The sequence below is a fragment of the Rhinatrema bivittatum genome, chromosome 6, assembly GCF_901001135.1.
Source record: "Rhinatrema bivittatum chromosome 6, aRhiBiv1.1, whole genome shotgun sequence".
NCBI lineage: Eukaryota > Metazoa > Chordata > Amphibia > Gymnophiona > Rhinatrematidae > Rhinatrema > Rhinatrema bivittatum.
The window spans coordinates 235,766,673-235,779,142 of record NC_042620.1 but is presented as its reverse complement, the minus strand read 5'-3'; the positions used below and the strand labels follow the sequence as shown (position 1 = coordinate 235,779,142).

At 40.3% G+C, this 12,470-nt stretch overlaps 1 protein-coding gene across 2 annotated transcripts in view; it reads left to right on the top strand.

Moving 5' to 3' along the window:
• Nucleotides 1-7,861: 7,861 nt before the first annotated feature.
• Nucleotides 7,862-12,470, top strand: part of LOC115094017 (endothelin receptor type B-like) — a 53,413-nt gene continuing 48,804 nt past the window's right edge. Inside the window, exon 1 of one of the 2 annotated variants that reach the window (XM_029606637.1) lies at nt 7,862-8,023. The gene's annotated coding sequence lies outside the window, so the exon portion shown is untranslated. Of the gene's footprint in view, nt 8,150-12,470 lie in introns of both variants that reach the window. The other variant, XM_029606638.1, reaches the window with a different exon arrangement.

Sequence of the window (12,470 nt, the reverse complement as noted above, 5' to 3'; positions counted from 1 at the left end):
CCAGAGGTATATTGAGGTCAGGGGAGGAAAAGAACATGTATACATGTGCAGTTACCCCTCTTGACCACCCGCACAAAAAAGCAGATGCAAAATACATGACCACTATTATTGTATATAGTTTATGCTAATTTTCAAAAAGAAAGTTATAGCATTCAGAACATTGAATTGCACTTTAATTTAACCAGCTGACAGTTTATTCCCTTCTGCTGCCAGGAGTAAAACCAATGCTTAGGTTGTACAGTTTTGTGAAGCTCATAATGTATTAATAAATGGATATTATATTCAGGAATTTACATTATTAAAAATGGTTCGGTAGGGGCGGCAATGGGGAAAGGAACTAGAAACAAACTGAGCTGCTACTATAGCAATGGGCCCAATTTTTGAAGGTAAGAGAAACGGTAGCAAGGACCATGCATTGTTGACTTGTGATTCATAAAACTGGATCAGGAATACAAATCTTGATTGCTATCATTTCTCCTTCTCTGTTCCTCCTATGCATGTTTCCCACGCATGTAGGGTTTGTAGTCCTAGCCTACCTTCACCATGCCAGCCAGTCAATATGCACCATGGGCCTCGATATCCTAGTGAATAGTATATATCTATGTTATCTTAGGTCTTCCTCTGGGTCTCTACTCCTCCACCTGAATTTCCACTGCCTTCTGTCTCTTCTTTCCAATGCCCAAACCATACTGATTATCTTTCCCTCACATTTTCTGCAATCTCCAGCACCTTCTACCTGTTTCTGATTTTGAAATCCTCATTGCAATCCCTACAATCAAAAACTATAGGAAGAAAGATATCGTTTAAATTACATTTCTCTGAAAACATGTGCTCCAAGGAACATGTGACTCACCCCGTTTATGCAGTCAAGTGCATTGTATCAGTGCATTTTATTATAATTAATCTGTTGACACATGTTACAGATGCCAAACTGAAGACAAGCCATGGCCAGCTTTCATTCATATACCATACCTGACTCACTGCCAAATTGTTATCATCATGACTTGTATAGCATGTACCAGATGTATGCAGCACTGTACAGCGACACATAATGGACAGCCCCTACTCATTGGGGCTTGCAATCTAATCAAGCAGACAGACAGACAGATTCAACAAAAAACAAAAAAAAGGAGGCCTGGGGGTATGACAGCAAGGCCATGACTGAGAAGATTTGAGTTAGAAGAGATTGAACAGAGGAGGTACAACTTTTAAGTGAGTATCATCAGATATGACATTTGATATCTGGAAATGTTTCAAGAAGAACTCTGGTTATGTAAGTTGTTGCTAATCAACCATTTTTATGTAGTGTGACATAGGTAGGGAATATCTACCAGCCCCAGCTCTATCTAAAAACTGAGAGATGCACTCCCCAATGGAGAACCCAGATTGAGAACGCTGTTATATAAGCAGGGTTCAAATATTAAAAGCAGCTACAAGAAGGTGCATTTTCAGGCTGGATTTGAATCAGGTGAGAAAGGGAGTCTGGTGCATGTGTTCAGGAAGGCCATTCCAGGCATCTGGTGTAGCCAGGCAGAAGGCATGACAATGAGATTTAGAAGGGGGGAGAAGGGTGCAGCTTACTTTAAGAGTCAACTTCAGGAAGAGGGGTATATGAGAAAATGAGAGAGAAGTGATAGAAGGAGCTGCTATGAAAATACTCTTGGGATAGAGGAAATTCTACAGCCACCAATTGTGCCTTCACTTTTTTCTTTTCATTATTTTACATGCATACTCTTTAATGTGAGTAACATCATATTTATGTGCATAAAATCAATTTTATATGCAGATGCGAGTGCATATTTGTGTAAAAATACATTTTACACACATAATGAAATAGAGAAAATGATATTTAAAAATGCAACAAAAAGCAAACAAGAAAAGTGAAACCAAATACAATGTTTCCTGTGCACATCCCCACTAATTTCCTGCTGAAAATGTGGGCTTGTAGTAGAATAAGCCAAACTGACAAGATGTTCAGTATGAAAGACGTTAGACCCTCAGTCCTTTGTGCCTTTGCTAAGATTGCCAGTTGCAGCGCCAAATAGTGACACTGGAATGTTGGTTGCTGTTACGAAAGCAAGCACCATAACAGGAACAAAACTGCCAACAGGTCAAACAATGCCTAACAACTTTCAGCCACTACCAAACTATGACAAATTTCAATAGATGATCTCCAGGACAAACTGAGGTGCTAAATATTAGCAGTGCAGAATACATTCTATAAGCATTTCGTCTCTATCTTGTGTTAGTGCAATGCTACTAACACAAGTTACTAAAATACATGTTCACTGTTCACTGTTAAATAAAATGTTCACTGTTAAATGAGTCAATCCTACATATGCACATTTTACAGAGACAAAGATAGTAAGAATGCAAGAAATGATAACTTTCACTCCTATGTATAATCCAGTTTGGGTGGAGCTAAAAAGTGCTAGGTGGTGTGTAGTGTTCTGAGGGTGCATTATGCAGATTTCACAGGCAGGCAGCAGAGCCCTTTCATTCCAAGCATAGAACTTTTTTTCCCCTTGCTTGCTCAGTTACAGAAAAGCATCTCGCAGTCAGCTACCTCCTGCCTTGCCCTTAGCCTTCTGGTCTGCGCTGAAGCACTGACTGGATCTCTCTGGCTGTCCTGCACTAAAGATTTCTTTGATGACCTGCCCAGGAGCTTGGGCAGTGTATTTGTCTATAGACTCCACTAGCCACCAGCGAGATGTGCCAGATACCAGATCCCAGAAATATGCACTCCCCCCCCCCCCCCCCCCCCCCCCCGCTACAGATTATGTCACCAGTTTCTTTGTTAGTATGGTCATAAACAGAACAATATATTTTAAAACATTTTTTCCGTTAAAATTTTAGATTTGTGTATTCAATTTGAAACTGAATAGCCAAACTGAGCTACTTTGGAAATGATACACCAAGCTAAGCCAAGATTTAAGAAACAAAACTCTGTATCTCTAAGGTGGATTCCTCTTTTCATGTTTTGGTCCTGTCATTCATTTTCTTTGGAGGTGTAGTTTGACAGGGTCTTGCAAAGATAATCCTAGAGAAATTATGAACATGCACAGCTTGAGTATCAGAAGTGGCTACTGCAGAGGCATGGCTCAGCCACAGATGCAGCTTCCAGTCCAGTTAGAACGTGGCAGACCCTATTGCAATACGTCTGCAAGAAAGGATGCGCATTAACCACACGTGATTGTCTTTTATAACAGTGGCAGAGTTGATGTTGATTTGACTGATGAGAAAATTACTAACCAAAGACCTCTAAATATAATATACTGATCACACAAATTTCATTGGTTTAGAGGTCACTGTGGTCAGTGGACCTTTTGAATCCCTGGCTGTGGTCTTAAAGGAATTTATTTTATTTACTTATAAAATTCATATCCCACTGAGCCACAGCTCTCAGCAAAGAATGTCATGTGAATGCATTTAAGCCCCTTGGGGTTGAAATTATTGGAACAATAAATCTCAAATCACACGTTTGTGTAATTCTAATTGTCCATTATATTTTTATATATTTTTACAGTAACATAGTTTGAGTATTCTTTTTATTTTATAATTTGAAACAAGATTTACCCCAATGCAAGCAGATCTGCCAAATCATGGCCCTGTTGGGTCTGTATGAATGACCTTTTACTGATTGTGACCAATGTTTATTTTATTTAGTTTTATAATATTTATGTCACCTTTTAACACTGATATATTAGTTTACCATATTGTGTTTGCATTACTTTATTTGATAGTGTATTAGTATTTGATTTGTTTTTGTATTAGTATTCCACTAGTACTGCTTTCTCCACCCAGCTGGTAAACCAATCTGCAAACATTTGTACCCTTGTTTCATATTTTCTCCAAGCTCTATTCCTTTTAAATTTCAATTTTCTTTAACGAGTGTAGCTGGGGGCTTCTTCACCAGGGTAATATTTCGAATATTCTATATCCTACAATGTAACCAAAAAAGAAAAAGATAAGCAACATGAAAGACACTACTCAGCAAACATGGAAGCAGTATGTGCCTTTCCATTGCATGCAGAGAGTTACTGTGCCCAAAGCACACACACACACACACACTCTCTCTCTCTCAGGCTGTTTCAGTAAACGTCGCAGGAGAGCAGGCAAGCACCCGTTCTCCCGGCGTGCACACAGGCCACTCTCCTGTGCGCGCGATTCAGTATTTAAATGAGGGCCCGCGGTAAAAAGAGGCGCTAGGGACACTAGCGCGTCCCTAGCGCCTCTTTTTTGACAGGAGCGGCGGCTGTCAGTGAGTTTGACAGCCAACGCTCAAGTTTGCCGGCATCGATTCTCAAACCCGTTAACAGCCACGGGTTCGGAAACCGGATGCTGGCAAAATTGAGCGTCCGGTTTTCAACCCACGGGCCGATTTTAAATTTTTTATTATTATTATTTTTAATTATTTTTTACTTTGGGACCTCCAACTTAATATCGCCATGATACTAAGTTGGAGGGTGTACAGAAAAGCAGTTTTTCTGCTTTTCTGTACACTTTCCCGGTGCTGGCAGAAATTAGCGCCTACCTTTGGGTAGGCGCTAATTTCTGAAAGTAAAATCTGCAGCTTGGCTGCACATTTTATTTAGTGAATCGCGCGGGAATAACTAATAGGGCCATCAACATGCATTTGCATGTTGCGGGCGCTATTAGTTTCGGGAGGGGGGTGGACACGCGTTTTCGACTGAATAAGGGGTAAAGCTAGCGTGTTGAAAACGTGCGTCCAAATGCGGGTTAACAGTGCGCTCCGCCGGAGTGCACTGTACTGTATCAGCCTGAATGATAGCAATTTAAGGATTGAAGACTGTGTGTGGCTTGTAAGGGGCAGGTGGGTGGCTAATGTCTTGTGAATTCTACCAATTCATGGTCAGCACAGCTGTGAGTGAAGGATACAAAATAAGAATTAGGTATATGTGGAAAAGGTAGGTATGTGTATGTGTGGCATTTGCATTCTCTTTGTGAATATAATAATATTTTTAATCTCTTTTCCACTATTCAGCTTCAAAGGCTTTTCTTTTTTTTTCTTTTAGTTGGAATGGATTTATTTTTAACTTTTCCCTTCTTAGTAAAAGTTAACTTTTCTTTACTTGGTGGTCAACAGATAATGAAGCAGATCCCTTTATCACTGCTTCCATACCCAACCCCCACTCCTCTAGGCTTTCTGAAATAGTTTCTTTGTGTCTTGTTGCACATAACAAAAATATACTGGTCACAACTAAATCTTGGCAGTGTCAGGGAGCTATCACATCTACTTTGCTCATGTTTTGGACTCATGGGTACAGAGAGAATTGGACTCAAATGACATCCAGCAACTCCCAGAGGGAAAAACAATATTCCTAAAAGCACACTCACATTAATTTATTTTCTGAATTTTTAACTGCACACTCCCAAGGTTTGTGGCAGCGTACGAGAATAACATACGTAGTAAAAGCTTATTATTTTATTTCAAGTGGGTTGTTCCAAGGAGTGGACACCATATTCAGCAGAGCTGCTAACTAGATTCAAGCCTAGAGGGTCAACTTGGTCTTCTTTTTGTTTGCTTCTTTTAAATCCATTTTGGCAATGTAAGTACTTACATTGCCAAAAACCAGTAAAATAACAGAATGCATAAAGAAAAGTGAAACTAGAAAAACAGGACTGCCTCAGTGTTCCTACAAGGGCTGACGTTTTGGGGTGTGTGAGCGCATGGGGTGCCATAGGCGAGGAGGTGCCTGCCCTACCCAGACCCTTACTCTTTGGTCTGTGGGTGGAAACTACCGCCACTGGCAGCCTCTCCAGGGACATCTCCCAGGCCTGATTCTTTATTGTCACCAGTCCTCCCTGCCATAATACCATGTGGGGCCCCATAGCCTCGCAGGAATAGAGCAAACTTCAGAGTGAGCTTGTAGAGGAGGAAGTATGCAATCACAGATAAGAAGCTCTGCTACTGCTTTCCTCCTGCTGACAGGAGGGCAAATAATATTGCAGGGCTGGATGTTTTCAGGAGGAGGATGGAATGGGGAAGGGAGAGAGAGAGAGAGCAAAGGGAGGGAGCAAAAATGAATGGGGAAAGAGTAAGCAAGGGGGCTGGAGAAATGAGTGAAGAAATTGAGATATCGGGGGTGAGGAAACAAACAAGGGAGTCTGAGGAGTGAGAAAGCAAGCATAGAGGGAGCTGGAAGGGTAAGATTGGCAGGCGGAGGATGAGAGCAAGCAAGGGGCAGATAAGAGCTAAATCAAGGGAGACTGAGGGGGTAAGATACAGCAAGCAAGGGAGACTGAGGAGTGAGAAAGCAAGCATAGAGGGAGCTGGAAGGGTAAGATCAAGGAGGCAGGCGGGGGATGAGAGCAAGCAAGGGGCAGATAGGAGCTGAATAAGCAAGGGAGACTGAGGGTGAGATAATGAACAAAGGAGGCATTAGAGGGAGCATGAAGAGGGCTGCAGAGGTGAGAGCAGGAGGGCCTGGTAGGAGGCAGGCTAGGAGCAAGCACAGGGAGGGGACTGGAAGGATGAGAACAAGCAAAGTAGGTGGGGGTTGAGACACACGAGCACTTAACAAGAGAGTAAGAGGGTCAGTCCTGACATGAGGGCAGCACTTCATCTTTTGATCCAAACTGGAAGATCAGGAAGAGTCAGGCCCCACCTGTCACAATAGTTGTAAGTGAAACAACCTGATTTGTTTCCATATTTAATTTAATTTAATTTAATATTTGGATTTTTAGCCCACCTGTTCAAATAATGCTCAAGGTGACTTACTACATTTTTTTGTTTTCATCTTTTTTTTTTAACATTTGGGTTCCCTGCCCCAAAGAAATAATAATCTAAGTGGGTACCTGAAGCAATGGGAGATTAAAAAAAAAAAAAAAAAAGCACAATTTTCAAAAGATTTTACTTTTCACCCACACTATAAAGGAGCAGAGCTGTGGGCAGTGTCTCCAGAACATCTCCAGCCACAGCTGAGCTGGAGTGCGGAAGACCCAATCCAGGACCCAAAAGCCAGCCCATGACAGGCTTTCTAATTCACAGAAATAAAGAAGAAATAAACAAATAAAATACACAAAGATATACATATATAAGGGGACATCTTTTTATTGGATTGACTTAATACAATTCTTGACTAGTTTTCAAGAGCTAATACGCTTCTTCAGATCAGAATTCAAAAAAGCAAAAGATGCCATTACCTGGAAAGGTTGCATTAGGTGAATCATACAAGGTATTACAGTGATAGAGTGAAGGGGAAGAGGTTAGGGAGGTGTGACAGGTGATCAGAAGGTACCAGGCAATGTAATTTTATGGTTTATAATGTATTTGGAAACCTAGGTCTTTACTGAGTCCCTTTTCCCAAGTTCCAAAGTATCTGCTCGTTTTAAAACGACCATCGTTTGCTCTTTTGAATTCTGACCTGAAGAGAGCACTAGCTTTTGAAAGCTATTAAGTTAGTCTAATAAGTATCTCCTTATATATATTTTTTTTTATTTTTTTTTTAATTTGTTAACCTTCATGTCTGTGCATTCAAGTGGGCTAACATGGCAGCCGAAATAATGTATCCAAAACCTTCTAATGAATCTTGTCCTTTCATAAAAGTTTATTTACGGAATTAATCCCCATTACTGGGTTTCCTGCCTGCAATATTCCAGTAACTTCACCCAAGTCAAGCTCGGAGTTATGTACCACTGGCATGGCGTGTCTCTTGTAAAATCTGGGGACCCCCAAAGATCCGAGATAAAACGCATTATCCCTGAGGCACGCAGACACAAACCCTCCCTCGCACATGTGAACTCCTTGTTTTCCTTTAGTGTTCAGTGTTTCCTTGTAGGAGACATCCTGCCAGCGTGGTGCTGCCCCTGCTTCCCCCACCCTTGTTGCATTCAGCTATTGGCTGCGGTGCCTAAGAGATCAGGGGGCAACCCCAAGCCCTGCATATAACCACTGTCCACCCAGACGGATTTACCAGAAAGTACGTCTCGCCTCCCCAAAAACGCTTGTGGATGTGAACCTTTGCAACACCGATCTTTCCAGCGGACTTTGCTTTGCAGAGTAAGTGCAGAAACCTCTTCCTTGTTTAAAATCTACAGAACGGGACATTGCAATGAAGGAAAATAATTAAGGAGACTCAAGATCATTTGCCCAAGTGCAAAGCAATTGGAAGCCTGGAAGGGAAAGGTACTTATAATAGTTATAGTGGTAAATGGATGCATAAAATATAGAAAGAATCTTGCATAATATTTATGCTGTATATAGCATATGCCAGTCCTTGCAGCATCAGATATTCTGTGCATGAACTCTTTAAAAACAGTGCAAAGTGATGAACTGTTGAATGAATGGTTATGCTCTGATGCGATAAGTGTGTAACAACAGAAGGATCTATTTTATTAAGACATTCAGATCTGTATGGGAACAAAATGGGAGTACAAAAATGTATTGAAAAAGAAAGCAAAACAGCCAGGTCTGTAAGAGAAATAATGGCATTATTTCAGACAGAAGTGGAAAATGTGTGCACAGTGCCAAATAACTACACTTGTACTTCTGCAATTGCTATTTGAACTTAAGAGTCAATAAACAAGTTGTAGTTAATACTTTTTTATTGGACTGACGTCATACATCTGTGACATCAGGCTAACTAGCAAAAGTTCTTCACAGATGTATTATGTTAGTCCAATAAAAAAAGTATCACTTACAACCTGTTCTGTTGTCTCTTAATTCTATCCAAGCAAACTAACACTGCAACCCCAATTCTTTGCTACTTATTTGAGAAATCCTTCCTGCTATGGGATCAGCTGTGGTGTGCAAGAAATACATACATTCTACAGATGTTTCTTCTGATCAGTCTAATCTGATATCGCCTTTTATATTTTCATTCAGATGAATTTCAATCTTTTCTCCACGTCATTTCTTTCTGTTAACTGCCTACAGAAGCATCTGAATATCTTTCAGTTTTCTAGCCCACCAATCCAAGACTAGCTTGCTCCTTCTGGGTAACAGGTTACAAATATAAAATATAATTATGCATTGAACATAAACAAAACCACACAAACTACATTTCACACTAGGTCATAAAATTATAGCAGCATGAAGATATTTTATTATGCATATGTACGCATAGAAATATATATATATAATTTTATATATATATATATATATATATATATATATATATATATATATATACCGGCTGGAAAAGCAGAATTATATATAATTCTGCTTCTCCAGCCGGTCTCTGACCTCCCTCTACCACATACATACACACATAGTCAAGACAACAGAGTTGCAGTAATCACTTAACTATTCTAGTAAACATGTTTAAAAAGTGAGAATGCTAAGATCTGGAAGGGTCAGGGTTTTTTCGATTTAAAAGCAATCTAAAAAAAGGTGGGGCCTAGGTGAGAATTGAATGCCTACATATTATGTTAAAACTGGGTTTGGGTAACTTTTTTTTTTGTCTTGAAAAGGTATGCGTTGTTAGTCACAGTAGTAACTCAGCTAGTCAAATATACAGCGGTTTAACTTCATTAGAAATGCTGCTTTGTGCTGTCTCTGTTTGCCACGGATATTAATGATGATTGAAAACTGGATCTGTACCCCTGATCCTTCCTTACTTCAGCTCTCTGACATCTCCACAGCAATTCACCGTAATGTTATAAAGCAAAAGCTGGGACTTCAGATGAAGGTATGCAGTTTGCAATGAAAAAGGTGCAGCAGCCGAAGAATGTTTTGTGTTAAATTTGAGGACCTGCCCTCTTGCTGACCAGAATAAGTGGCGTTAAGCTGCAGTCTTTCTGCTGCCACCACCAGCACACACTTTGACTTGAACGCTCATCCTCTGACCCAGCATAGCTTAGCTTTCCTCAGCTAAGCTGGGCCTCCAGTATATGATATTCTTAGATTTATTTTCTATCCCTTTCTGAATAATTCCTAATATTCTATAATATTAGGAATTATTCCTAATATCCAATGGCTGCTGCACAACGCACTGATGACTCCCATGTACTTCCAAACGGACTCTAAGATCCTTTTGCTGGATGGTGCCTCCTAATGTGGAACCTAGCATTGTGAACCTATAGTTAGGACTGTTTTTCCCTGTGCACAGCACAATGTTCTTGTACGCATTAAATTTCATTTGCCATTTAGATTCCCATTTCCCCAGTCTTGCAAGGTCCTCCTACAGTCTTTATTTATCGATATTCTGTTTTGACACTTCAAAGCGGATTACATTCAGGTACTGCAGGTATTTCCCTGGCCCCAAAGGGTTTACAATCTAAGGACCTGATTCACTAAGGCTTTTCTCCCATTCTGGGCCGATGGGAAAAACGTTTAGTGAATCAGACCCTAAATTTGTACCTGAGGCAACGGAGGGTAAAGTGAATTGCCCAAGGTCACAAGGAGTGGCAGTGGGATTTGAACGCTGGGTTTCCCTGGTTCATAGCCCGCTGCTTTAACCACTAGGCGACTCCTTTCTCACAGTCTGCTCATGTTTTTACTAGCTTTGAATACTTTTGTGCCATCTCCAAATTTGATCACATTAAATCACATTATTGCTTCCTTTTCTGGATCATTTATGAATAAATTAAAGAAATCTGGTCTCAGTACAGATCCCTAGTGCAGTCTGCTATTTATCTCACTCCTCCAGTTCCGCCTTTGCTTGCTTTCTCACTCAGGGATAGGAACCATGGTCCTTAAGTGCCCCAGCCCAGTTGAGTTTTCAAGATGTCCACAATGGATATTTATGAGATGCATTTGCATGCACTTCCTCCATTGCATGCAACTATATCTCATACATATTCATTGTTGATATCCTGAAAACCCGACCAACTTGCAACACTCTAGGACCCATTGCTTACCCCTGCTTTAACCATATTAATCAATACTATTTATTTATTTAACAACTTTTTTTATACCGACATTCGTGGGTACATCATATTGGTTTACATTGAACTAAGAGAAATACAGGGAACAGGAACGGGGGAGCCACAACAAGGGGAGAATTAAACAAGGAAAAAGGCAATAGGAGCAATAAACGTAGATGGTGGCAATAACTAGGACAGTGACCCCTATCCCATAAGAACATAAAAATTGCCATACTGGGTCAGACCAAGAGTCCATCAAGCCCAGCATCCTGTTTCCAACAGTTGCCAATCCAGGCTTAAAGTACCTGGCAAGTACCCAAAAACTAAGTATATCCCACACTACTGATGCTAGTAAAAGCAGTGGCTATTTTCTAAGTCAACTTGATTAATAGCAGATAATGGACTTCTCCTCCAAGAACTTATCCAAACCTTTTTTAAAATCAGCTACACTAACTGTACTAACCAGATCCCCTAGCAAAAAATTCCAGAGTTTAATTGTGCGTTGAGTGAAAAATATTTTTTTACAAATAGTTTTAAATGTGCTACATGCTAACTTTATGGGGTGCCCCCTAGTTATTCTATTATCCGAAAGAGTAAATAACTGATTCACATTTACCCATTCTAGATCTCTCATGGTTTTAAACACCTGTATCATATCCCCCCTCAGCCGTCTCTTCTCCAAGCTGAATAGCCCTAACCTCTTTAGTCTTTCTTCATAAGGGAGCTGTTCCATCCCCTTTATCATTTTAGTCGACCTTCTCTGTACCTTCCCTATCACAATTATATCTTTTTTGAGATGCGGCGACCAGAAGTGTACACAGTATTCAAGGTGTGGTCTCACCATGGAGCGATACAGAGGCATTATGACATCTTCATTTTATTCACCATTCCCTTCCTAATAATTCCTAACATTGTTTGCTTTTTTGACTGCTGCAGCACACTGAGCCGACAATTTCAATGTGTTATCCACTATGACGCCTAGATCTCTTTCCTAGGTGGTAGCTCCTAATATGGAACCGAACATCCTGTAACTACAGCATGAGTTATATTTCCCTATATGCATCACCTTTGCACTTATCCACATTAAATTTCCTCTGCCATGACTTTTTAATTTCCCTTAGAATCCTTCTGGAGGGACTTTATCAAATGCCTTCTGAAAATTCAGGTACATAATATCGACCCACTCACACTTATCCACATGCTTATTTACACTGTCAAATAATTCTAGTAGACTGATAAAACATGACTTCCCTTTGCTAAAGCTATGCTGGCTCTTCCTCATTAAGCCATGTTCAACCATAAGTCCAGCAACTATCTTCTCATTAATAGCTTCTACCATGTTCTCCAGCACCGACCTCAGGGTCACTGGTCTACAGTTTCCTGGATCGCACTGGTTCAGTCCTCAGACATAATGGCATATTTTAATGATTGATTACAAATTGTCAGTATCAGGTCTTCATTTTCATATTTAATTTCCTTCAGGACTCTGAGGTGAATACCATCAGGTTCTAATGAATTGTCAATATTTAGTTTATCATTTTCCTTTTGAGCTCCTCCAAATTCACAGGGTTTTGCTTTAATTTCTCTGAAAGGTCACCTACAGGAATGGTTCTGGTATGGGTATTTCCTCAGAAACCTCT